Source organism: Balaenoptera physalus (genome assembly GCF_965194825.1).
Source record: "Balaenoptera physalus genome assembly, chromosome: X".
Lineage (NCBI taxonomy): Eukaryota > Metazoa > Chordata > Mammalia > Artiodactyla > Balaenopteridae > Balaenoptera > Balaenoptera physalus.
This window is the reverse complement of record NC_138903.1, coordinates 23,161,829-23,185,223: the sequence shown is the minus strand read 5'-3', so window position 1 is coordinate 23,185,223 and position 23,395 is coordinate 23,161,829. Positions and strand designations below refer to the sequence as shown.

Here is a 23,395-nt window from a genome sequence, read left to right as displayed (position 1 = left end):
CTCAGGGATTATTTAGTTTTGTGTTTTTGCTTTTGTTAATGTTTTCTCTTTATTCCTTCTGTAATTTTTCCATGGTTGATTTTGGGTACAGGAAACAGTAGCCCATGTTTGATTGTCATCAGCTGCTATGGATAAGGTACTAAATCTGTAAATGAATTAAGGAAAATCGATATTCTTACAATGTCTGTGCCTCACGAATACACATAACATACTATTCTGGTTGAGACTTCTTTTTCCTAAGTCAGTCAGGAAATTCTTCTAATTGCCTCCATGTAGATTATATACATTTTTGTATGGTTTCTTTCTAGGTATGTTTTTTATATTATTGCTTTAGTCTCTGGTGTATTTTCTTTTTTTTTTTTTTTCCTTTTTTTTGATTTTTTTTTAACATCTTTATTGGAGCAGTATTGCTTCACAATGGTGTGTTAGTTTCTGCTTTGTAACAAAGTGAATCAGTTATACATATATCCCCGTATCTCTTCCCTCTTGCATCTCCCTCCCTCCCACCCTCCCTATCCCACCCCTCTAGGTGGTCACAAAGCACCGAGCTGATCTCCCTGTGCTAAGCGACTGCTTCCCGCTAGCTCTCTGTTTGACATTTGGTAGTGTATATATGTCCATGCCACTCTCTCACTTTGTCCCAGCTTACCCTTCCCCCTCCCCGTATCCTCAGGTCCATTCTCTAGTAGGTCTGCATCTTTATTCCCATCTTGCCCCTAGGTTCTTCATGACCATATTTCTTTTTTCTTAGATTCCATATGTATGTGTTAGCATACGGTATTTGTTTTTCTCTTTCTGACTTACTTCACTCTGTATGACAGACTCTAGGTCCATCCACCTCACTACAAATAACTCAATATGTAGGCTTTTTAAACTAGCTCCTTTTGCTAATCAGTATACATTTAAGTTTCTCTATATCTGTTTGTGGTTTGAAATGTCATTTCTCTTCATGGCTGAATAGCATTCCATCATGTGGACTACCACAGTTTGTTTACCCATTCATCTGCTGAAGGTCATCTTGGTTGATTTCAGTTTTTGGCAACTATGAATTTGTGTACTCTTAACATTGGTTTGAAGGCTTTCGGATGGACATAAGTTTTCAACTCCTTTGAGTAAATACCTAGGCGTTTAATTGCTAGATCATATGATAAGATTATGTTTAGCTTAAAAGAAACTTCCAGCCAGTTTCCAGACAGTGTGTCTCTATCACTTTGTATTCCCTTTAGCACTGAATGAGAGTTCCTATTGGTCCCCATCCTTGCCAGCATTTGGTATTGTCAGGTGTTTGTTTTTGTTTTAGCCATATTAATAGGTATCTCATTGTTGTTTAAATCCCAAACTCCCTGAAGACCTGTGATGTTGATCGTCTTTTCGTATGCTATTTGCCGTCTGTGTATATTTTTGGTGAGGCGTCTGTTCAGCTCTTTTCACCACTGTTAAATTGACGTTTTTGTTTTCTTATTGTTGAGTTTTTTAAGAGTTCATTGTATATTTTTGATTCATGTTAATTATCAGATATGTGTCTTACAATTATTTTTTTCCCAGTCTGCGGCTTGTCTTTTCATTCTCTTAATAGTACCTTTTACAGAGTAGAAGTTTTTAATTTTAATGAAGTTCAGCTTATCATTTTTCTCTTTCATGGATTGTGCTTTTGGTGTTGCGTCTAAAATCTCGTTGCCAAACCCAAGATTTTCTCCTATATTTCCTTCTGTTTTTTTGTTTTGTTTTGTTTTGTTTTGTTTTCCCACTCCGCATGGCAGGCAGGATCTTAGTTCCCTGACCAAGGATCAAACCCATGCCCCCTGCCGTGGAAGTGCAGTCTTAACCACTGGACCATGAGGGAAGGCCCGGGCTTTTTTTAAATTTTGAGTTTTCCATTTAGGTCTGTGATCCATTTTGAGTTAATTATTTTGCAACATGTAAAGTCTGTATCAACATTCTTTTTTGTTGTGTGCGCATGTCTAGTTGTCCCAGCACTGTGAGTTAAAAGACTCCTTTCTCTATTGAATTGCCTTTGCTCCTTTGTTAAAGGTCAGTTGACTGTATGAGGGGTCTATTTCTAGGTTTTCTATTCTGTGCCTTGGTCTATTTGTCTCTTCTTTTGCTAATAGTATGTGGTCTTGATTATTGTAGCTTTAAAGTCCGTTTTGAAATCCAGTAATATCAGTTCTCTGACTTTGATCTTCTTCGGTATTGATTTGAGTTGGTTATTATGGATCTTTTCATTTTTTATATAAACTTTAGATTGTTTGTTGCTATCTACAAAATAACTTGCTGGAGTTTTGAGCAGAATTGTATTGCGTGTATAAATCAAGTTGGGAGTAACTGACATCTCAACAATCTTGCATCCTCCTATCCATGAACATGGAGTGTTTCTCTATTTATTTAGATCTTCTTTAATTTTTTTCAGTGACGTTTGTATTTCTCATATAAATCTTATACGTATATTTTTAAGAGTTATTTATAATCAATCTTTTTTTGGTGCTAATGTAAGATGGCATTAGGTTTTTCAATTGCAAATTCCATTTGTTTATTGGACAACAATTGACTGTTGAGTATTAACCTTGGCTTATTAATACCAGGAGTTTTCTTGTTGTTGATTATTTGAGATTTCCTACATAGACAGTTAGGTCATCTGTGAGCAAAAACAGCATTTACACTTGACTGCTCTCATCTGGAACCTCCTCTCTTTCTCACCCCTTGTTTTAACTTGTCATTTATTTAGGTCTTAGAGTGTGTCTCACCATCTTCTTGATATGGCGGCAGCTCCTAGGCTCTAAAGTTCTGTGCACAGTGGCTCAGTCTTCTTTTTCTTACCATCCCCAGTTCTGCCATGGAGCCTTCCAAAGAGTAGATGCTCAATTAATGGTTGGGAATAAGAGTGGCAACGATAAGGATGTCTACTTTATTATTGTTTAATTTCTCTCACAGTCTTGAATAATCTAAGAAAACATCTTTCAATTTTACAAAAAGAAGCACTAAAAGAATAAACCAAACCAAAAATGTACCACCATTTACTCTTTTTCTTTTCTTTTTTACTGGACCCACATTATTTAACTGCCGAGTCTATTCACAGTTCCATGGAAATCCCTCTTCCATTGCTGTGTTTTCTTGTTCGAGGTCATAAAAAAAATGGAAGGTTTCTAAATTTGTTTTATAAAATATCAAAACTTTAACTTGTACCTGATAAAAGTAATGAATGTGTGATCCATACTGTCACCAGCAGAATGGCGATTTCCTTGGTTCTTGCCCTCCCAAAGAGGAAGAATTCAATCGAGAGGCGTAGAGCAGTTTTAAGTAGCAAGAGTTCAGTTAAGCAGAGCAAAAGTACACTCCCGAGAAAGCAGGAGAGCGGGCTGTCTGGAAACCAGAAGCAGCCCCGCAATGGGGTAGGGCCGTGTTTTGTAGAGTGGTGGTCCCTCCCTGTGTCCTGTGTTATTTGACTGACAAATCGATTGACAGCTTTAGGTTATGTAACTTTCCTGCTAGTATGCAGGCACTTACCCATAAGCACCCAAGCAGAACCCATGGGGTGGGGCGGGGAAGCAAAAGCCGCAATGCTAAGTTATTACAAATGAGGCATAACGAACCCTGGGTTACCTTGAGTCACCTTCTCGGTCTTGGTGCGCCTGCGTCAACCTGTGCTGGCGGTTTTGTCTTGCTTGGTCCTGGTATGGCTGGAAACCTAGCAGTGGTCCTTGACCACGAGAGGGAGGATCTCTGGGCATGCTCCAGCCACCGGTGTCCAGGTAGGGGAGGGAAAGACGAACCGTCCAGGATGGGGCAGGCCCGCTCATCTGTGACTCGCTATCCTCATCTTGGCTCTGGGCACCCTCTTCAGATCCTGGGCAGGAAACCCCTGCATCACGACAGCTAGTGGCTGGGGCTCCCCGAGGCTCCCGGCGAGCGCCAGCAGCACGGGAGCTCGGGGGAGTACCCCGAGAAACAGAAGCGGGGGAGGAGGGCGACTCTTCTATCTCTGCCGCCGCCGCCGCCGCCGCCGCCGCCGCCGCCTCAGTGGCCTGGGCACCCTTGAGACTCTGAGTCTCCCCCCGGGCCTGGTGGCGTCTCTCGCGGGCACGGCGCTTCCTCTTCTGGCCCCGAGGCACGATGACACAGGTCAGGGCCAGCAGGCGGGAGTGTGGGCAGGAAGGCAGGCAATGAGGGCAGCTGGGGGAGGGACAAGGAGATGCTGTGAGCACCTTCAGCGGGGAGATTCCTCCCTGGCTTTAACCAAGGCCGCCTCTGCAGGGTCCTTGAGGGCACTGCTCGAGGACCCACAGGGCTCCCGTTCTCCTGCTCCGCCTGTCCCCTGAGACCCCTGTGGAGGGCGGTAGAGTGAGCCTTGGGCTACAGGCTGCCAGCCTACCTGAGTGTCCCTGGGGTGACAGAAGGGGCTGCCAGTGGGACCTTCCGCGTTCTAGGGCGGGGAGTCTGCTCAGTTCATCTTCAGGATCTTTAGGTGGACGGCAGCCAGGGCCTGGGCTTCCTCCTCTCTGTTGCTCTGCAGTTGACACCTCAGTGGTCCCGGGGACCCATGAGGAGGAAGTGAGGGGTGCCCCAGCTCACCGCCCTGACAGGGGGAACACAGTGCTGACAGCTCTGTGGAGTCCTTTCTATCCTGGGATCACTGGGTCCTCAGTCCCTATTCAGTGCTCTCAGTTGGCTTCACGTAGGGCCTGGGACCCACCCTTCTGCCCTCTAATGGCTTTACCTTCAGGCTAAGGATCTCACCTCCCTTAGACCTGACGTAAAGGAGCCTCGGCCCGACTGCCCTGTCCTGAGCCTTCAAGTGCTGAAAGCAGGGGCAAGGCTAGACTCTTTGTCGTCCCCACAGCTCCGGGGGTGGGGCATGTTCCCCTTAGTCGTCACTCAGCGTTCTCAGTTTGACTCCTGGGAAGGCCTGTGGCTCCTCTCTCTTTACCTGAGGACATGTGCTCGTAGAAAGGCCCACAGCTCTCTGAGGCCCAACAGAAGGAAGTGAGGGTAGCCTGATTCCCCACGTCTACCTGTGGTCTCCGAAGGCAGAAAGCTGTGGCAGGCGAATCCAGGCCTTATTACGGTTGGCCGCGCCAGTCCTCACTCAGGCTCCTCCGTCTGACTCCTGGGAAGACCTGTAATTTCTCGCTCTCTTCACCTATTAACTGTCCTCCCGTCTCTGTCACCCTGGGAGGAGTTAAGGGTTGCCTCTGCTCGGCCTGACATCTATCCAGGCGTCTCCCAGGACTGACGGCAGGGGAGAGATGATGTGCTGCCCCCATCGTTATGGTTTTCCTGCTCCACTCCAGCCTTAGGTCCTCACCCCAACTCCTAGCACAACCTGGAAAGTCCCCCTGTGCTGAGTCAGCCAGCCTCAGAGCAAAGTCCTCACCACCCTGAGTCCCCAGAAGGAGAAGTCACAGTAGGCCACATGCAGCCACAGCTCTCTCTGAGGGGCTTCTGAGGACTAACAGCAGAGGGCAAGATTCTCCGGGCTCCACTCTTCTGGGCTTTGTGACCTCAGTAGTCCTCACTGTGTCAGGATCTGGGACTCTTCCCTCTACTGACCTGAGTCCTCCAGAGCTGGAAGCAAGTGGGGGACACATCGAACTACCCCTGCCTGGGGCTTCCCAGGGCCGAAAGGGTGGTGGGGCTCTGTGTTCCTCTCTCTTTTCGGTTGGGCGTTCCCCTTGGTCCTCACTCAGGAGTCCTTACACCGACTCTTCCCGTGACCTAGAGAGGCCTGTCCTCTCATACCACAGCCTTTAATTCCCTGAGACCACCTAGGAGGATGTGAGGGTTGCCTCGCGTGGGCATGACTGCCTGTGGTCACTCATGGGCGACAGTAAGGGAGGGATTCTGTGGCGTCCCCACTTTTATGATTTGGGTGGTTCCCTCAGTCCTCACGGTGCTCTGCTTTGACTCTTGGCAGGACCTGGAACTCCTCCCTGTGCGAACGTGAGGCTGGCCCCTGAGACCAAGTGCCTCATCTACCGGAGATGCTCTAAAAGGAAACGTGTGGGGCGCATCATGCCAACATTCCTGGATTTGCCGAGGGGAAGTATCCAGTGGCAGGGCTCTGTTCTAGGTGGAGTCCCTTTATCCTCATTTAGAGTCACTAGATTTCCAGTCTCTACTGAGTGAGGCTGTTCCCAACAGACCAAGGCCCTCGCCTCCCTGAGACCACTCCCAGTGGAAAGAGGGGGCACGTCAGCCAGAAAGCTTTGTCCTGGGCCGCCTGGGGCTGACATCAGGGGTGGGACTCTGCATTCTCCTCTGTTCTGGAGTGAGTGGTCCCCTTGCTCCTCATTCAGGGTCCTCATCGTGATGCCGGACCAGACCCAGGACTCCGCCCTCCACTCCCCTGAAGCTGTGCTCCTCAGAACAAAGGCGTTACCTTCTTGGAAATTCGGAATTGGAAGTCAGGATGAACCAGATCTGTCCAAAGCTGTTGGGGTCTTCTGAGGAGCAGGATTTTACAAGGCCCCACTCTTCTGGAGTCAGTGGCCCCTCAGTCCTAACTCAGGTTTCTTACCTTGACTTCAGGTGGCATATGGGACTCCAGCCTCCCTGCTGACTGTCTGCCTGCCAGCCTCAGGCCAAGGCTTTCACCTTCCTGAGACACCAGAAGGGGAGGTAAGAGACCTATTCCCTGGCTACCCCTGCCGGGGGCCTCTGTGTGGTCCCCTTTGTTATGGGGGGTCCACTCATCAGCACCCAGTGTCCTCACCCTGAATCAAATTAAGGCCTGTTAGGATCCCCTACTTGGGCAGGATTGGAGATGCTGCCACAAGACCAAGGAACTCGCCTCCCTGAGAACCTCTCCACCCTTGCCCCGGAGGAAAAGAAGGGGTACCTTCAGACACACAGCTCTGCCCATGGCCACACAAGGGAGAAAGCAGGGTACACTTTGTGGGGCCCCCTTCTCTTCTAAGGTCCTCACCTTGAATAACTATCAGAGGCTGGGACTCCTCCCTCCACTGACCTGAGGACACAGCTCTTAAACCAAGGCTTTTATGTCCCTGAGAAACTTGAAGAGTAAATGAGGAGATGCTGATCTTTTCAGGTTATCTGGCATTGCATATGTAGAAGACCCCATTGTCACCGAATATTTTTTTTTTTATTCATACCATTCACTTATTCAGCGTTACTATTACTGTGTTCCAAAACAGTGCTTTGGGAACAGGGCCCCTTTTATCCCATGAGATACCTTTTGGAGTGGTGAGAAGAAAAATGAATTAAAAGACATAAGGTCTGCCTTAGGCTGGGAGGAGTGGAAGAGTGTAGGCTCTAGACTATTCCCGACCAGGGGACTAGACCCAGCAAGGTCACTTAATCAGTCTTGTGAACTTGAGAAATTTGCAAGTTATTCACCTAGAAAGGGAGTCTGCCAAATCCTATCCTGCATGAATGTTGGAATGTTATGTACTACATATAAAGCAGTGGCATACTCATTAAGAAATATTGGGTTTTTGATGAATGGCAGTTATGATGTGATTATTATGAACCCCCAAAATACCACCCTCCCATCAGAGTTTATTTTTAATCCAGTAGGTAGCAGAGAATATGCAGTGCACTAGGACAAAAGAAACAAATACTCACAAATGAGAAAGTTTAAAAGAAATAAGGCAAACCACGAATTAAATACCTTTTACTCTATGTTTTCTCCATTTTTTGTTTCCAAATATTTTCTGTGGTCGTCTTTCACGTTTCCATGAAAATCTCTATTGCAGTGCCATGTTTTCTACTTGTGGATCATACAGAAAATATAGATGGTTCGTGAATTTCTTTTACATGTACCAAAACTGTAACTTTAGAACTCTTTAAACAGCAATAAATATGCAAGCAATGTCATGTACGAATTCAATACTCTTAAGAAAACACACTATCTATTACAAGATAAAAACATTTGAAAAAACCTAAATAAGTCAATAAATAAGGTATAGAGGTTACTAGTTTAAAACAGGAAGATAAATAAGATCTATACTTTGTCCCCTCCACCCCTACTACTCTGCACTATTTAGGAGCTTGACTGCTCCCTTCCAAAACAAAGTGAACAAACTGCCCGCGGCCTCCCTCCCTAGATGTGGGAGGAGCTGCGGGGCCTTGGCCCTGGAAGTGCACTGCCCTCAGCCATAGCTGCAGCTCTGGCCGCGGCTCTCACTCCTGCTCTCTCTTCCTCATCTTCCAGAGCCTCCTCATAGAGATCTGGGAAGGCACTGGGGACGGTACCAGCGATCTTGGCCACAAACTCCAGCACTTTCATCTTGCTGGTTTCAGCCAGGGCTCTCGGGCCCCACAGGAACTCATAGCGCGGAGGATCGCTGTTGGGCACCTGGCGGTACGTCAGGTACTTCTGCTGCACGAAATCTTCGCTGATGATCCTCCTGGGCTCCCCAAAGATCGAGTGCCTCCTCCCAGCATACAACCCCACCGCATTGAGGAATTCCCAGATCTCCTCCTCGGTGGCACGGTTGCCCTTCTTGAAGATCATGCCCAGTAGAATCATCAGGAGACCGGACGTGGGCAGCCCCGACTCATCACTCGGCCTTCCCTCGCTGGGGAGGGCCAGCTTGCTGATGAGGGCGTAGGAGTGACGGCTGGGGTCGACTTCCTTCAGCTCGAGGCCAAAGACCAGCTCCATGCACTCAGAGGCTCTCCGGAGGATCTCAGGGAAGTGCTTCGTGTACTTCTTGCTGACAGCCTTCAGCATTTCTGCCTGCGGGATGGGCTCGTTCAGCTTGTACGTCTCCAGCAGGACCTGCACCAACATGCTGGCCTTCATGGACAGAGGATCTATGCAAGTGCTGTGAGTGGAAGGTGCTGTGTGGGAGGTACTTGCACTTTCCTCATCTTGGCTCACCCGGGCACCCTCTTCAGATCCTGGGCAGGAAACCCCTGCATCACGAGAGCTAGTGGCTGGGGCTCCCTGAGGCTCCCGGCGAGCGCCAGCAGCACGGGAGCTCGGGGGAGTACCCCGAGAAACAGAAGCGGGGGAGGGGGGCGACTCTTCTATCTCTGCCGCCGCCGCCGCCGCCGCCTCAGTGGCCTGGGCACCCTTGAGACTCTGAGTCTCCCCCCGGGCCTGGTGGCGTCTCTCGCGGGCACGGCGCTTCCTCTTCTGGCCCCGAGGCATGATGACACAGGTTAGGGCCAGCAGGCGGGAGTGTGGGCAGGAAGGCAGGCAATGAGGGCACCTGGGGGAGGGACAAGGAGATGCTGTGAGCACCTTCAGCGGGGAGATTCCTCCCTGGCTTTAACCAAGGCCGCCTCTGCAGGGTCCTTGAGGGCACTGCTCGAGGACCCACAGGGCTCCCGTTCTCCTGCTCCGCCTGTCCCCTGAGACCCCTGTGGAGGACGGTAGAGTGAGCCTTGGGGCACAGCCAGCCAGCCCTGCCTGGGCGGTACGGGGGTGACAGTGGGGGCTGGCAGGGGACGTCGGTCCTCGTGGTTCCCATTCAGAGTCAGGATGACAGTTGCTGGCAAGACTCCCCCACCCTCCCCCCCCCACCCCATCCCGTCTGCTGCTCTGAAGTTGACACCACCATCTTCCATGACACCCAGGAGGAGGAAAGGAGGGAGCGTTCAGCCCACCACCGAAGGGTCCTGGGACCCTCCCTTCTGCTGCCTGGTGATGGCCCCTTCAGAACAAAGCTCTAACCTCCCTTGGACCTGGCAGAGGAAATTACGGGCAGTCTCAGCCTGACAGTCCTTCCTTGGGAGTTTACGGGTTGGCAGGAGGGGACAGGCCATATTCTCTCTCGTCCCTTCTCTTCGGGGTGGGTGGCTCCCTTAGTCCTCACTCGGGGTCCTCCCTGGACGGCCGGTGCAGCCTGGAGCTCCCCTCTTGCCCCGAGGGCCATCTGCTCGCACCAGTGCCGGCACCTCCTTGAGTCTCATTAGGAGGCAGTGAGGGTGACCACGCGGCCGCATGTGGCAGAGTTTTACCAAGCCTGCAGCGTGCGGCAGACAGGTCGAGGCCCTGTGGTTGGCGGCCCCACTGGTCCTCACTCAAGGGCTTGGGCTGACTCTTGGGAGTGCTCAGGGACGCGCCTTCTGCTGGCCTGCACCTCCCCTCTCAGACAGCCGCCCTCCCTTCTCCGTGTGTGGCCGGAAGGAAGCGGCTGACAGCAGGGGAGGGGTTCTGAGGTGCCCTTGCGACGGGGAGGACGGTCCTCACCCTGACTCCTCCCGTGCCCTGGAAATCCTCCCTCTGCTGACCTGCGGCCAGCCCCTCAGAACAAGGCCCCCTCCTCCCTGAGTCTCCCGCGTCCGTCCGTCCGTCCGTCCGCGTTCGCACTGAGGGAGCCCCTCCATCTTGAGACCTGCCCGGAGGCTCCCAGGCTGACGTCAGGGGCGGGGTCTGCGTGGCCGCCATTCTGGGGTGTGGAGCCCCTCGGACCCCACGAGGGTCCCGTCCTTCACTGCACAGGGCCTGGGGCGCTCCCTCTACTGAGCTGAGCCAGGGTCCACCAACCTCAGAGCGAGGCCTTCCTTGCCCGAGACCCCGCGGGGGAAGCGGATGGACTTGGGGCCTAACAGCCAGGCCCGAGCCTCTCGGGCCGAGAGCAGGGGCGGGGTGGGCGGGGCCTGTGTGGCCGCCTCTTTGGGGAGGGAAAGGGGATTGGGGGTGTCGGGGGCGTCCCCGCACTTCTAACTGGGGTTACCTCACACTTTAACACCTGAGGAGACGTGGGACTCCTCCCGCGGCTCACCCTCGCAGGACGGCAGCTCTCAAAAATGGCCTCGCCCCCACAGCGTGGTTAGGAGGACGTCGCATCCGGTCATGCGCATCTGGGCTCCAGGAGGACAGCAGGGGCGGGGCGGGTCCGGCCGGCCGGGGCGGGGCGGACCCCGGCCGGGGTGGGGTGGGGCGGGGCGGGGCGGGGCGGGGCGGGGCGAGGCGGGGCGGGGCGAGGCGGGACGGGAGGTGTGGGGTGGTGCCGGCGGAGCTTCCCGCAGGACTGGCACGTGGGCCTTTCATTGACTCTTGGCAGGTCCTGGGACTTTTCCCTCTGCTGAGCTGAGTCAGCAGGCGTCACACCTTGGCTCTCATTTCTGTCGGCACCCCCAGCCGGAAGTATCTGGGGGCCTGAGCCTCACAGCCATGCCTGGGTCCCCCGAGACTGACAGTGAGGCCTCTTTGGGGCCCCCTGTTCTATGGTGGATGCTGCTCTCAATCCCCTCTCAGTGTCTTCTCTTGACTCCCTGTAGGTGCTGGGCTACCTCCCGTCTGCTGACCTGAGGCCGAGGCCTCGCATCAAAGACATCAGCTCCCTGAGACTGCTGGTGTGAAGTGCAGGCACATCTCATCTGGACACTTCTGCCTGGAGCCTCCCAGAGATGGCTGGTGCAGGTAAGATGAGCTGAGGGGAAAGGAGACGAGACTCTCTTCTGTGGTTTGGAGCCCATCAGGTCTCACTCAAGGTCCTCACACTGACTGCTGGCAGGGCCTGCGATTCCATCCTTCTCTGGTATGACTCCATCCCTGTCCCCAACCATGCCCCACAGAATCCCAGAGGAGTTAGTGAAGGGGCTCCTTAGCCTGACAGTTCTCACCGTGGTCTCTCTTTGTTGACATCAGGGGCATTGCCCAAAAGTTCAGAAATGAATTTCTGTCCTTTTGTACAACTGCTGTGTTACTTGCTATTCTCTTTGAGTCCGTGTGTGATAGTCTATTAAGATGATCATTTAAAAAGGCCAGTTGTCATCCACTAACAAAGTTTCAGATGGTTATCTCACAGCCTGTGGACCATACTGCCACATCCAGCCCAATCTTTGGTGTCCCATGCTCCTGGCATGCGGGCTCTGAAATGCTGCCTCAGGTTCCTTCAGTGAAGCAGTAGAGATTCATGGTCCCAGAGCACAGTGGAAGAATCAAGGGCTCAAGTTTAAAGGCTTTTCTCTAATCAATCCTGTCATCTGCCTCTCTTGCAGGCTACAGACCTGTCTCGAATTCAGGGCATCCCCCTACCTGCCCACACTCAGGTTCTAGTTCAGTGGAGACTTATCGTCCCTCAGGGATTATTTAGTTTTGTGTTTTTGCTTTTGTTAATGTTTTCTCTTTATTCCTTCTGTAATTTTTCCATGGTTGATTTTGGGTACAGGAAACAGTAGCCCATGTTTGATTGTCATCAGCTGCTATGGATAAGGTACTAAATCTGTAAATGAATTAAGGAAAATCGATATTCTTACAATGTCTGTGCCTCACGAATACACATAACATACTATTCTGGTTGAGACTTCTTTTTCCTAAGTCAGTCAGGAAATTCTTCTAATTGCCTCCATGTAGATTATATACATTTTTGTATGGTTTCTTTCTAGGTATGTTTTTTATATTATTGCTTTAGTCTCTGGTGTATTTTCTTTTTTTTTTTTTTTCCTTTTTTTTGATTTTTTTTTAACATCTTTATTGGAGCAGTATTGCTTCACAATGGTGTGTTAGTTTCTGCTTTGTAACAAAGTGAATCAGTTATACATATATCCCCGTATCTCTTCCCTCTTGCATCTCCCTCCCTCCCACCCTCCCTATCCCACCCCTCTAGGTGGTCACAAAGCACCGAGCTGATCTCCCTGTGCTAAGCGACTGCTTCCCGCTAGCTCTCTGTTTGACATTTGGTAGTGTATATATGTCCATGCCACTCTCTCACTTTGTCCCAGCTTACCCTTCCCCCTCCCCGTATCCTCAGGTCCATTCTCTAGTAGGTCTGCATCTTTATTCCCATCTTGCCCCTAGGTTCTTCATGACCATATTTCTTTTTTCTTAGATTCCATATGTATGTGTTAGCATACGGTATTTGTTTTTCTCTTTCTGACTTACTTCACTCTGTATGACAGACTCTAGGTCCATCCACCTCACTACAAATAACTCAATATGTAGGCTTTTTAAACTAGCTCCTTTTGCTAATCAGTATACATTTAAGTTTCTCTATATCTGTTTGTGGTTTGAAATGTCATTTCTCTTCATGGCTGAATAGCATTCCATCATGTGGACTACCACAGTTTGTTTACCCATTCATCTGCTGAAGGTCATCTTGGTTGATTTCAGTTTTTGGCAACTATGAATTTGTGTACTCTTAACATTGGTTTGAAGGCTTTCGGATGGACATAAGTTTTCAACTCCTTTGAGTAAATACCTAGGCGTTTAATTGCTAGATCATATGATAAGATTATGTTTAGCTTAAAAGAAACTTCCAGCCAGTTTCCAGACAGTGTGTCTCTATCACTTTGTATTCCCTTTAGCACTGAATGAGAGTTCCTATTGGTCCCCATCCTTGCCAGCATTTGGTATTGTCAGGTGTTTGTTTTTGTTTTAGCCATATTAATAGGTATCTCATTGTTGTTTAAATCCCAAACTCCCTGAAGACCTGTGATGTTGATCGTCTTTTCGTATGCTATTTGCCGTCTGTGTATATTTTTGGTGAGGCGTCTGTTCAGCTCTTTTCACCACTGTTAAATTGACGTTTTTGTTTTCTTATTGTTGAGTTTTTTAAGAGTTCATTGTATATTTTTGATTCATGTTTATTATCAGATATGTGTCTTACAATTATTTTTTTCCCAGTCTGCGGCTTGTCTTTTCATTCTCTTAATAGTACCTTTTACAGAGTAGAAGTTTTTAATTTTAATGAAGTTCAGCTTATCATTTTTCTCTTTCATGGATTGTGCTTTTGGTGTTGTGTCTAAAATCTCGTTGCCAAACCCAAGATTTTCTCCTATATTTCCTTCTGTTTTTTTGTTTTGTTTTGTTTTGTTTTGTTTTCCCACTCCGCATGGCAGGCAGGATCTTAGTTCCCTGACCAAGGATCAAACCCATGCCCCCTGCCGTGGAAGTGCAGTCTTAACCACTGGACCATGAGGGAAGGCCCGGGCTTTTTTTAAATTTTGAGTTTTCCATTTAGGTCTGTGATCCATTTTGAGTTAATTATTTTGCAACATGTAAAGTCTGTATCAACATTCTTTTTTGTTGTGTGCGCATGTCTAGTTGTCCCAGCACTGTGAGTTAAAAGACTCCTTTCTCTATTGAATTGCCTTTGCTCCTTTGTTAAAGGTCAGTTGACTGTATGAGGGGTCTATTTCTAGGTTTTCTATTCTGTGCCTTGGTCTATTTGTCTCTTCTTTTGCTAATAGTATGTGGTCTTGATTATTGTAGCTTTAAAGTCCGTTTTGAAATCCAGTAATATCAGTTCTCTGACTTTGATCTTCTTCGGTATTGATTTGAGTTGGTTATTATGGATCTTTTCATTTTTTATATAAACTTTAGATTGTTTGTTGCTATCTACAAAATAACTTGCTGGAGTTTTGAGCAGAATTGTATTGCGTGTATAAATCAAGTTGGGAGTAACTGACATCTCAACAATCTTGCATCCTCCTATCCATGAACATGGAGTGTTTCTCTATTTATTTAGATCTTCTTTAATTTTTTTCAGTGACGTTTGTATTTCTCATATAAATCTTATACGTATATTTTTAAGAGTTATTTATAATCAATCTTTTTTTGGTGCTAATGTAAGATGGCATTAGGTTTTTCAATTGCAAATTCCATTTGTTTATTGGACAACAATTGACTGTTGAGTATTAACCTTGGCTTATTAATACCAGGAGTTTTCTTGTTGTTGATTATTTGAGATTTCCTACATAGACAGTTAGGTCATCTGTGAGCAAAAACAGCATTTACACTTGACTGCTCTCATCTGGAACCTCCTCTCTTTCTCACCCCTTGTTTTAACTTGTCATTTATTTAGGTCTTAGAGTGTGTCTCACCATCTTCTTGATATGGCGGCAGCTCCTAGGCTCTAAAGTTCTGTGCACAGTGGCTCAGTCTTCTTTTTCTTACCATCCCCAGTTCTGCCATGGAGCCTTCCAAAGAGTAGATGCTCAATTAATGGTTGGGAATAAGAGTGGCAACGATAAGGATGTCTACTTTATTATTGTTTAATTTCTCTCACAGTCTTGAATAATCTAAGAAAACATCTTTCAATTTTACAAAAAGAAGCACTAAAAGAATAAACCAAACCAAAAATGTACCACCATTTACTCTTTTTCTTTTCTTTTTTACTGGACCCACATTATTTAACTGCCGAGTCTATTCACAGTTCCATGGAAATCCCTCTTCCATTGCTGTGTTTTCTTGTTCGAGGTCATAAAAAAAATGGAAGGTTTCTAAATTTGTTTTATAAAATATCAAAACTTTAACTTGTACCTGATAAAAGTAATGAATGTGTGATCCATACTGTCACCAGCAGAATGGCGATTTCCTTGGTTCTTGCCCTCCCAAAGAGGAAGAATTCAATCGAGAGGCGTAGAGCAGTTTTAAGTAGCAAGAGTTCAGTTAAGCAGAGCAAAAGTACACTCCCGAGAAAGCAGGAGAGCGGGCTGTCTGGAAACCAGAAGCAGCCCCGCAATGGGGTAGGGCCGTGTTTTGTAGAGTGGTGGTCCCTCCCTGTGTCCTGTGTTATTTGACTGACAAATCGATTGACAGCTTTAGGTTATGTAACTTTCCTGCTAGTATGCAGGCACTTACCCATAAGCACCCAAGCAGAACCCATGGGGTGGGGCGGGGAAGCAAAAGCCGCAATGCTAAGTTATTACAAATGAGGCATAACGAACCCTGGGTTACCTTGAGTCACCTTCTCGGTCTTGGTGCGCCTGCGTCAACCTGTGCTGGCGGTTTTGTCTTGCTTGGTCCTGGTATGGCTGGAAACCTAGCAGTGGTCCTTGACCACGAGAGGGAGGATCTCTGGGCATGCTCCAGCCACCGGTGTCCAGGTAGGGGAGGGAAAGACGAACCGTCCAGGATGGGGCAGGCCCGCTCATCTGTGACTCGCTATCCTCATCTTGGCTCTGGGCACCCTCTTCAGATCCTGGGCAGGAAACCCCTGCATCACGACAGCTAGTGGCTGGGGCTCCCCGAGGCTCCCGGCGAGCGCCAGCAGCACGGGAGCTCGGGGGAGTACCCCGAGAAACAGAAGCGGGGGAGGAGGGCGACTCTTCTATCTCTGCCGCCGCCGCCGCCGCCGCCGCCTCAGTGGCCTGGGCACCCTTGAGACTCTGAGTCTCCCCCCGGGCCTGGTGGCGTCTCTCGCGGGCACGGCGCTTCCTCTTCTGGCCCCGAGGCACGATGACACAGGTCAGGGCCAGCAGGCGGGAGTGTGGGCAGGAAGGCAGGCAATGAGGGCACCTGGGGGAGGGACAAGGAGATGCTGTGAGCACCTTCAGCGGGGAGATTCCTCCCTGGCTTTAACCAAGGCCGCCTCTGCAGGGTCCTTGAGGGCACTGCTCGAGGACCCACAGGGCTCCCGTTCTCCTGCTCCGCCTGTCCCCTGAGACCCCTGTGGAGGGCGGTAGAGTGAGCCTTGGGCTACAGGCTGCCAGCCTACCTGAGTGTCCCTGGGGTGACAGAAGGGGCTGCCAGTGGGACCTTCCGCGTTCTAGGGCGGGGAGTCTGCTCAGTTCATCTTCAGGATCTTTAGGTGGACGGCAGCCAGGGCCTGGGCTTCCTCCTCTCTGTTGCTCTGCAGTTGACACCTCAGTGGTCCCGGGGACCCATGAGGAGGAAGTGAGGGGTGCCCCAGCTCACCGCCCTGACAGGGGGAACACAGTGCTGACAGCTCTGTGGAGTCCTTTCTATCCTGGGATCACTGGGTCCTCAGTCCCTATTCAGTGCTCTCAGTTGGCTTCACGTAGGGCCTGGGACCCACCCTTCTGCCCTCTAATGGCTTTACCTTCAGGCTAAGGATCTCACCTCCCTTAGACCTGACGTAAAGGAGCCTCGGCCCGACTGCCCTGTCCTGAGCCTTCAAGTGCTGAAAGCAGGGGCAAGGCTAGACTCTTTGTCGTCCCCACAGCTCCGGGGGTGGGGCATGTTCCCCTTAGTCGTCACTCAGCGTTCTCAGTTTGACTCCTGGGAAGGCCTGTGGCTCCTCTCTCTTTACCTGAGGACATGTGCTCGTAGAAAGGCCCACAGCTCTCTGAGGCCCAACAGAAGGAAGTGAGGGTAGCCTGATTCCCCACGTCTACCTGTGGTCTCCGAAGGCAGAAAGCTGTGGCAGGCGAATCCAGGCCTTATTACGGTTGGCCGCGCCAGTCCTCACTCAGGCTCCTCCGTCTGACTCCTGGGAAGACCTGTAATTTCTCGCTCTCTTCACCTATTAACTGTCCTCCCGTCTCTGTCACCCTGGGAGGAGTTAAGGGTTGCCTCTGCTCGGCCTGACATCTATCCAGGCGTCTCCCAGGACTGACGGCAGGGGAGAGATGATGTGCTGCCCCCATCGTTATGGTTTTCCTGCTCCACTCCAGCCTTAGGTCCTCACCCCAACTCCTAGCACAACCTGGAAAGTCCCCCTGTGCTGAGTCAGCCAGCCTCAGAGCAAAGTCCTCACCACCCTGAGTCCCCAGAAGGAGAAGTCACAGTAGGCCACATGCAGCCACAGCTCTCTCTGAGGGGCTTCTGAGGACTAACAGCAGAGGGCAAGATTCTCCGGGCTCCACTCTTCTGGGCTTTGTGACCTCAGTAGTCCTCACTGTGTCAGGATCTGGGACTCTTCCCTCTACTGACCTGAGTCCTCCAGAGCTGGAAGCAAGTGGGGGACACATCGAACTACCCCTGCCTGGGGCTTCCCAGGGCCGAAAGGGTGGTGGGGCTCTGTGTTCCTCTCTCTTTTCGGTTGGGCGTTCCCCTTGGTCCTCACTCAGGAGTCCTTACACCGACTCTTCCCGTGACCTAGAGAGGCCTGTCCTCTCATACCACAGCCTTTAATTCCCTGAGACCACCTAGGAGGATGTGAGGGTTGCCTCGCGTGGGCATGACTGCCTGTGGTCACTCATGGGCGACAGTAAGGGAGGGATTCTGTGGCGTCCCCACTTTTATGATTTGGGTGGTTCCCTCAGTCCTCACGGTGCTCTGCTTTGACTCTTGGCAGGACCTGGAACTCCTCCCTGTGCGAACGTGAGGCTGGCCCCTGAGACCAAGTGCCTCATCTACCGGAGATGCTCTAAAAGGAAACGTGTGGGGCGCATCATGCCAACATTCCTGGATTTGCCGAGGGGAAGTATCCAGTGGCAGGGCTCTGTTCTAGGTGGAGTCCCTTTATCCTCATTTAGAGTCACTAGATTTCCAGTCTCTACTGAGTGAGGCTGTTCCCAACAGACCAAGGCCCTCGCCTCCCTGAGACCACTCCCAGTGGAAAGAGGGGGCACGTCAGCCAGAAAGCTTTGTCCTGGGCCGCCTGGGGCTGACATCAGGGGTGGGACTCTGCATTCTCCTCTGTTCTGGAGTGAGTGGTCCCCTTGCTCCTCATTCAGGGTCCTCATCGTGATGCCGGACCAGACCCAGGACTCCGCCCTCCACTCCCCTGAAGCTGTGCTCCTCAGAACAAAGGCGTTACCTTCTTGGAAATTCGGAATTGGAAGTCAGGATGAACCAGATCTGTCCAAAGCTGTTGGGGTCTTCTGAGGAGCAGGATTTTACAAGGCCCCACTCTTCTGGAGTCAGTGGCCCCTCAGTCCTAACTCAGGTTTCTTACCTTGACTTCAGGTGGCATATGGGACTCCAGCCTCCCTGCTGACTGTCTGCCTGCCAGCCTCAGGCCAAGGCTTTCACCTTCCTGAGACACCAGAAGGGGAGGTAAGAGACCTATTCCCTGGCTACCCCTGCCGGGGGCCTCTGTGTGGTCCCCTTTGTTATGGGGGGTCCACTCATCAGCACCCAGTGTCCTCACCCTGAATCAAATTAAGGCCTGTTAGGATCCCCTACTTGGGCAGGATTGGAGATGCTGCCACAAGACCAAGGAACTCGCCTCCCTGAGAACCTCTCCACCCTTGCCCCGGAGGAAAAGAAGGGGTACCTTCAGACACACAGCTCTGCCCATGGCCACACAAGGGAGAAAGCAGGGTACACTTTGTGGGGCCCCCTTCTCTTCTAAGGTCCTCACCTTGAATAACTATCAGAGGCTGGGACTCCTCCCTCCACTGACCTGAGGACACAGCTCTTAAACCAAGGCTTTTATGTCCCTGAGAAACTTGAAGAGTAAATGAGGAGATGCTGATCTTTTCAGGTTATCTGGCATTGCATATGTAGAAGACCCCATTGTCACCGAATATTTTTTTTTTTATTCATACCATTCACTTATTCAGCGTTACTATTACTGTGTTCCAAAACAGTGCTTTGGGAACAGGGCCCCTTTTATCCCATGAGATACCTTTTGGAGTGGTGAGAAGAAAAATGAATTAAAAGACATAAGGTCTGCCTTAGGCTGGGAGGAGTGGAAGAGTGTAGGCTCTAGACTATTCCCGACCAGGGGACTAGACCCAGCAAGGTCACTTAATCAGTCTTGTGAACTTGAGAAATTTGCAAGTTATTCACCTAGAAAGGGAGTCTGCCAAATCCTATCCTGCATGAATGTTGGAATGTTATGTACTACATATAAAGCAGTGGCATACTCATTAAGAAATATTGGGTTTTTGATGAATGGCAGTTATGATGTGATTATTATGAACCCCCAAAATACCACCCTCCCATCAGAGTTTATTTTTAATCCAGTAGGTAGCAGAGAATATGCAGTGCACTAGGACAAAAGAAACAAATACTCACAAATGAGAAAGTTTAAAAGAAATAAGGCAAACCACGAATTAAATACCTTTTACTCTATGTTTTCTCCATTTTTTGTTTCCAAATATTTTCTGTGGTCGTCTTTCACGTTTCCATGAAAATCTCTATTGCAGTGCCATGTTTTCTACTTGTGGATCATACAGAAAATATAGATGGTTCGTGAATTTCTTTTACATGTACCAAAACTGTAACTTTAGAACTCTTTAAACAGCAATAAATATGCAAGCAATGTCATGTACGAATTCAATACTCTTAAGAAAACACACTATCTATTACAAGATAAAAACATTTGAAAAAACCTAAATAAGTCAATAAATAAGGTATAGAGGTTACTAGTTTAAAACAGGAAGATAAATAAGATCTATACTTTGTCCCCTCCACCCCTACTACTCTGCACTATTTAGGAGCTTGACTGCTCCCTTCCAAAACAAAGTGAACAAACTGCCCGCGGCCTCCCTCCCTAGATGTGGGAGGAGCTGCGGGGCCTTGGCCCTGGAAGTGCACTGCCCTCAGCCATAGCTGCAGCTCTGGCCGCGGCTCTCACTCCTGCTCTCTCTTCCTCATCTTCCAGAGCCTCCTCATAGAGATCTGGGAAGGCACTGGGGACGGTACCAGCGATCTTGGCCACAAACTCCAGCACTTTCATCTTGCTGGTTTCAGCCAGGGCTCTCGGGCCCCACAGGAACTCATAGCGCGGAGGATCGCTGTTGGGCACCTGGCGGTACGTCAGGTACTTCTGCTGCACGAAATCTTCGCTGATGATCCTCCTGGGCTCCCCAAAGATCGAGTGCCTCCTCCCAGCATACAACCCCACCGCATTGAGGAATTCCCAGATCTCCTCCTCGGTGGCACGGTTGCCCTTCTTGAAGATCATGCCCAGTAGAATCATCAGGAGACCGGACGTGGGCAGCCCCGACTCATCACTCGGCCTTCCCTCGCTGGGGAGGGCCAGCTTGCTGATGAGGGCGTAGGAGTGACGGCTGGGGTCGACTTCCTTCAGCTCGAGGCCAAAGACCAGCTCCATGCACTCAGAGGCTCTCCGGAGGATCTCAGGGAAGTGCTTCGTGTACTTCTTGCTGACAGCCTTCAGCATTTCTGCCTGCGGGATGGGCTCGTTCAGCTTGTACGTCTCCAGCAGGACCTGCACCAACATGCTGGCCTTCATGGACAGAGGATCTATGCAAGTGCTGTGAGTGGAAGGTGCTGTGTGGGAGGTACTTGCACTTTCCTCATCTTGGCTCGCCCGGGCACCCTCTTCAGATCCTGGGCAGGAAACCCCTGCATCACGAGAGCTAGTGGCTGGGGCTCCCTGAGGCTCCCGGCGAGCGCCAGCAGCACGGGAGCTCGGGGGAGTACCCCGAGAAACAGAAGCGGGGGAGGGGGGCGACTCTTCTATCTCTGCCGCCGCCGCTGCCGCCGCCTCAGTGGCCTGGGCACCCTTGAGACTCTGAGTCTCCCCCCGGGCCTGGTGGCGTCTCTCGCGGGCACGGCGCTTCCTCTTCTGGCCCCGAGGCATGATGACACAGGTTAGGGCCAGCAGGCGGGAGTGTGGGCAGGAAGGCAGACAATGAGGGCACCTGGGGGAGGGACAAGGAGATGCTGTGAGCACCTTCAGCGGGGAGATTCCTCCCTGGCTTTAACCAAGGCCGCCTCTGCAGGGTCCTTGAGGGCACTGCTCGAGGACCCACAGGGCTCCCGTTCTCCTGCTCCGCCTGTCCCCTGAGACCCCTGTGGAGGACGGTAGAGTGAGCCTTGGGGCACAGCCAGCCAGCCCTGCCTGGGCGGTACGGGGGTGACAGTGGGGGCTGGCAGGGGACGTAGGTCCTCGTGGTTCCCATTCAGAGTCAGGATGACAGTTGCTGGCAAGACTCCCCCACCCTCCCCCCCCCACCCCATCCCGTCTGCTGCTCTGAAGTTGACACCACCATCTTCCATGACACCCAGGAGGAGGAAAGGAGGGAGCGTTCAGCCCACCACCGAAGGGTCCTGGGACCCTCCCTTCTGCTGCCTGGTGATGGCCCCTTCAGAACAAAGCTCTAACCTCCCTTGGACCTGGCAGAGGAAATTACGGGCAGTCTCAGCCTGACAGTCCTTCCTTGGGAGTTTACGGGTTGGCAGGAGGGGACAGGCCATATTCTCTCTCGTCCCTTCTCTTCGGGGTGGGTGGCTCCCTTAGTCCTCACTCGGGGTCCTCCCTGGACGGCCGGTGCAGCCTGGAGCTCCCCTCTTGCCCCGAGGGCCATCTGCTCGCACCAGTGCCGGCACCTCCTTGAGTCTCATTAGGAGGCAGTGAGGGTGACCACGCGGCCGCATGTGGCAGAGTTTTACCAAGCCTGCAGCGTGCGGCAGACAGGTCGAGGCCCTGTGGTTGGCGGCCCCACTGGTCCTCACTCAAGGGCTTGGGCTGACTCTTGGGAGTGCTCAGGGACGCGCCTTCTGCTGGCCTGCACCTCCCCTCTCAGACAGCCGCCCTCCCTTCTCCGTGTGTGGCCGGAAGGAAGCGGCTGACAGCAGGGGAGGGGTTCTGAGGTGCCCTTGCGACGGGGAGGACGGTCCTCACCCTGACTCCTCCCGTGCCCTGGAAATCCTCCCTCTGCTGACCTGCGGCCAGCCCCTCAGAACAAGGCCCCCTCCTCCCTGAGTCTCCCGCGTCCGTCCGTCCGTCCGTCCGCGTTCGCACTGAGGGAGCCCCTCCATCTTGAGACCTGCCCGGAGGCTCCCAGGCTGACGTCAGGGGCGGGGTCTGCGTGGCCGCCATTCTGGGGTGTGGAGCCCCTCGGACCCCACGAGGGTCCCGTCCTTCACTGCACAGGGCCTGGGGCGCTCCCTCTACTGAGCTGAGCCAGGGTCCACCAACCTCAGAGCGAGGCCTTCCTTGCCCGAGACCCCGCGGGGGAAGCGGATGGACTTGGGGCCTAACAGCCAGGCCCGAGCCTCTCGGGCCGAGAGCAGGGGCGGGGTGGGCGGGGCCTGTGTGGCCGCCTCTTTGGGGAGGGAAAGGGGATTGGGGGTGTCGGGGGCGTCCCCGCACTTCTAACTGGGGTTACCTCACACTTTAACACCTGAGGAGACGTGGGACTCCTCCCGCGGCTCACCCTCGCAGGACGGCAGCTCTCAAAAATGGCCTCGCCCCCACAGCGTGGTTAGGAGGACGTCGCATCCGGTCATGCGCATCTGGGCTCCAGGAGGACAGCAGGGGCGGGGCGGGTCCGGCCGGCCGGGGCGGGGCGGACCCCGGCCGGGGTGGGGTGGGGTGGGGCGGGGCGGGGCGGGGCGGGGCGGGGCGGGGCGAGGCGGGGCGGGGCGAGGCGGGACGGGAGGTGTGGGGTGGTGCCGGCGGAGCTTCCCGCAGGACTGGCACGTGGGCCTTTCATTGACTCTTGGCAGGTCCTGGGACTTTTCCCTCTGCTGAGCTGAGTCAGCAGGCGTCACACCTTGGCTCTCATTTCTGTGGGCACCCCCAGCCGGAAGTATCTGGGGGCCTGAGCCTCACAGCCATGCCTGGGTCCCCCGAGACTGACAGTGAGGCCTCTTTGGGGCCCCCTGTTCTATGGTGGATGCTGCTCTCAATCCCCTCTCAGTGTCTTCTCTTGACTCCCTGTAGGTGCTGGGCTACCTCCCGTCTGCTGACCTGAGGCCGAGGCCTCGCATCAAAGACATCAGCTCCCTGAGACTGCTGGTGTGAAGTGCAGGCACATCTCATCTGGACACTTCTGCCTGGAGCCTCCCAGAGATGGCTGGTGCAGGTAAGATGAGCTGAGGGGAAAGGAGACGAGACTCTCTTCTGTGGTTTGGAGCCCATCAGGTCTC

At 51.7% G+C, this 23,395-nt stretch overlaps 2 pseudogenes across 2 annotated transcripts; both read right to left on the bottom strand.

The window, feature by feature from the left end:
- Positions 1-7,921: 7,921 nt before the first annotated feature.
- On the bottom strand, positions 7,922-9,349 carry LOC309651838 (melanoma-associated antigen B4 pseudogene; annotated as a pseudogene). The gene has a single exon. The product of its transcript is annotated as a melanoma-associated antigen B4 pseudogene (transcript).
- A 10,558-nt stretch (positions 9,350-19,907) lies between these two features.
- On the bottom strand, positions 19,908-21,101 carry LOC309651837 (melanoma-associated antigen B4 pseudogene; annotated as a pseudogene). The gene has a single exon. The product of its transcript is annotated as a melanoma-associated antigen B4 pseudogene (transcript).
- Between the last annotated feature and the right edge of the window lie 2,294 nt (positions 21,102-23,395).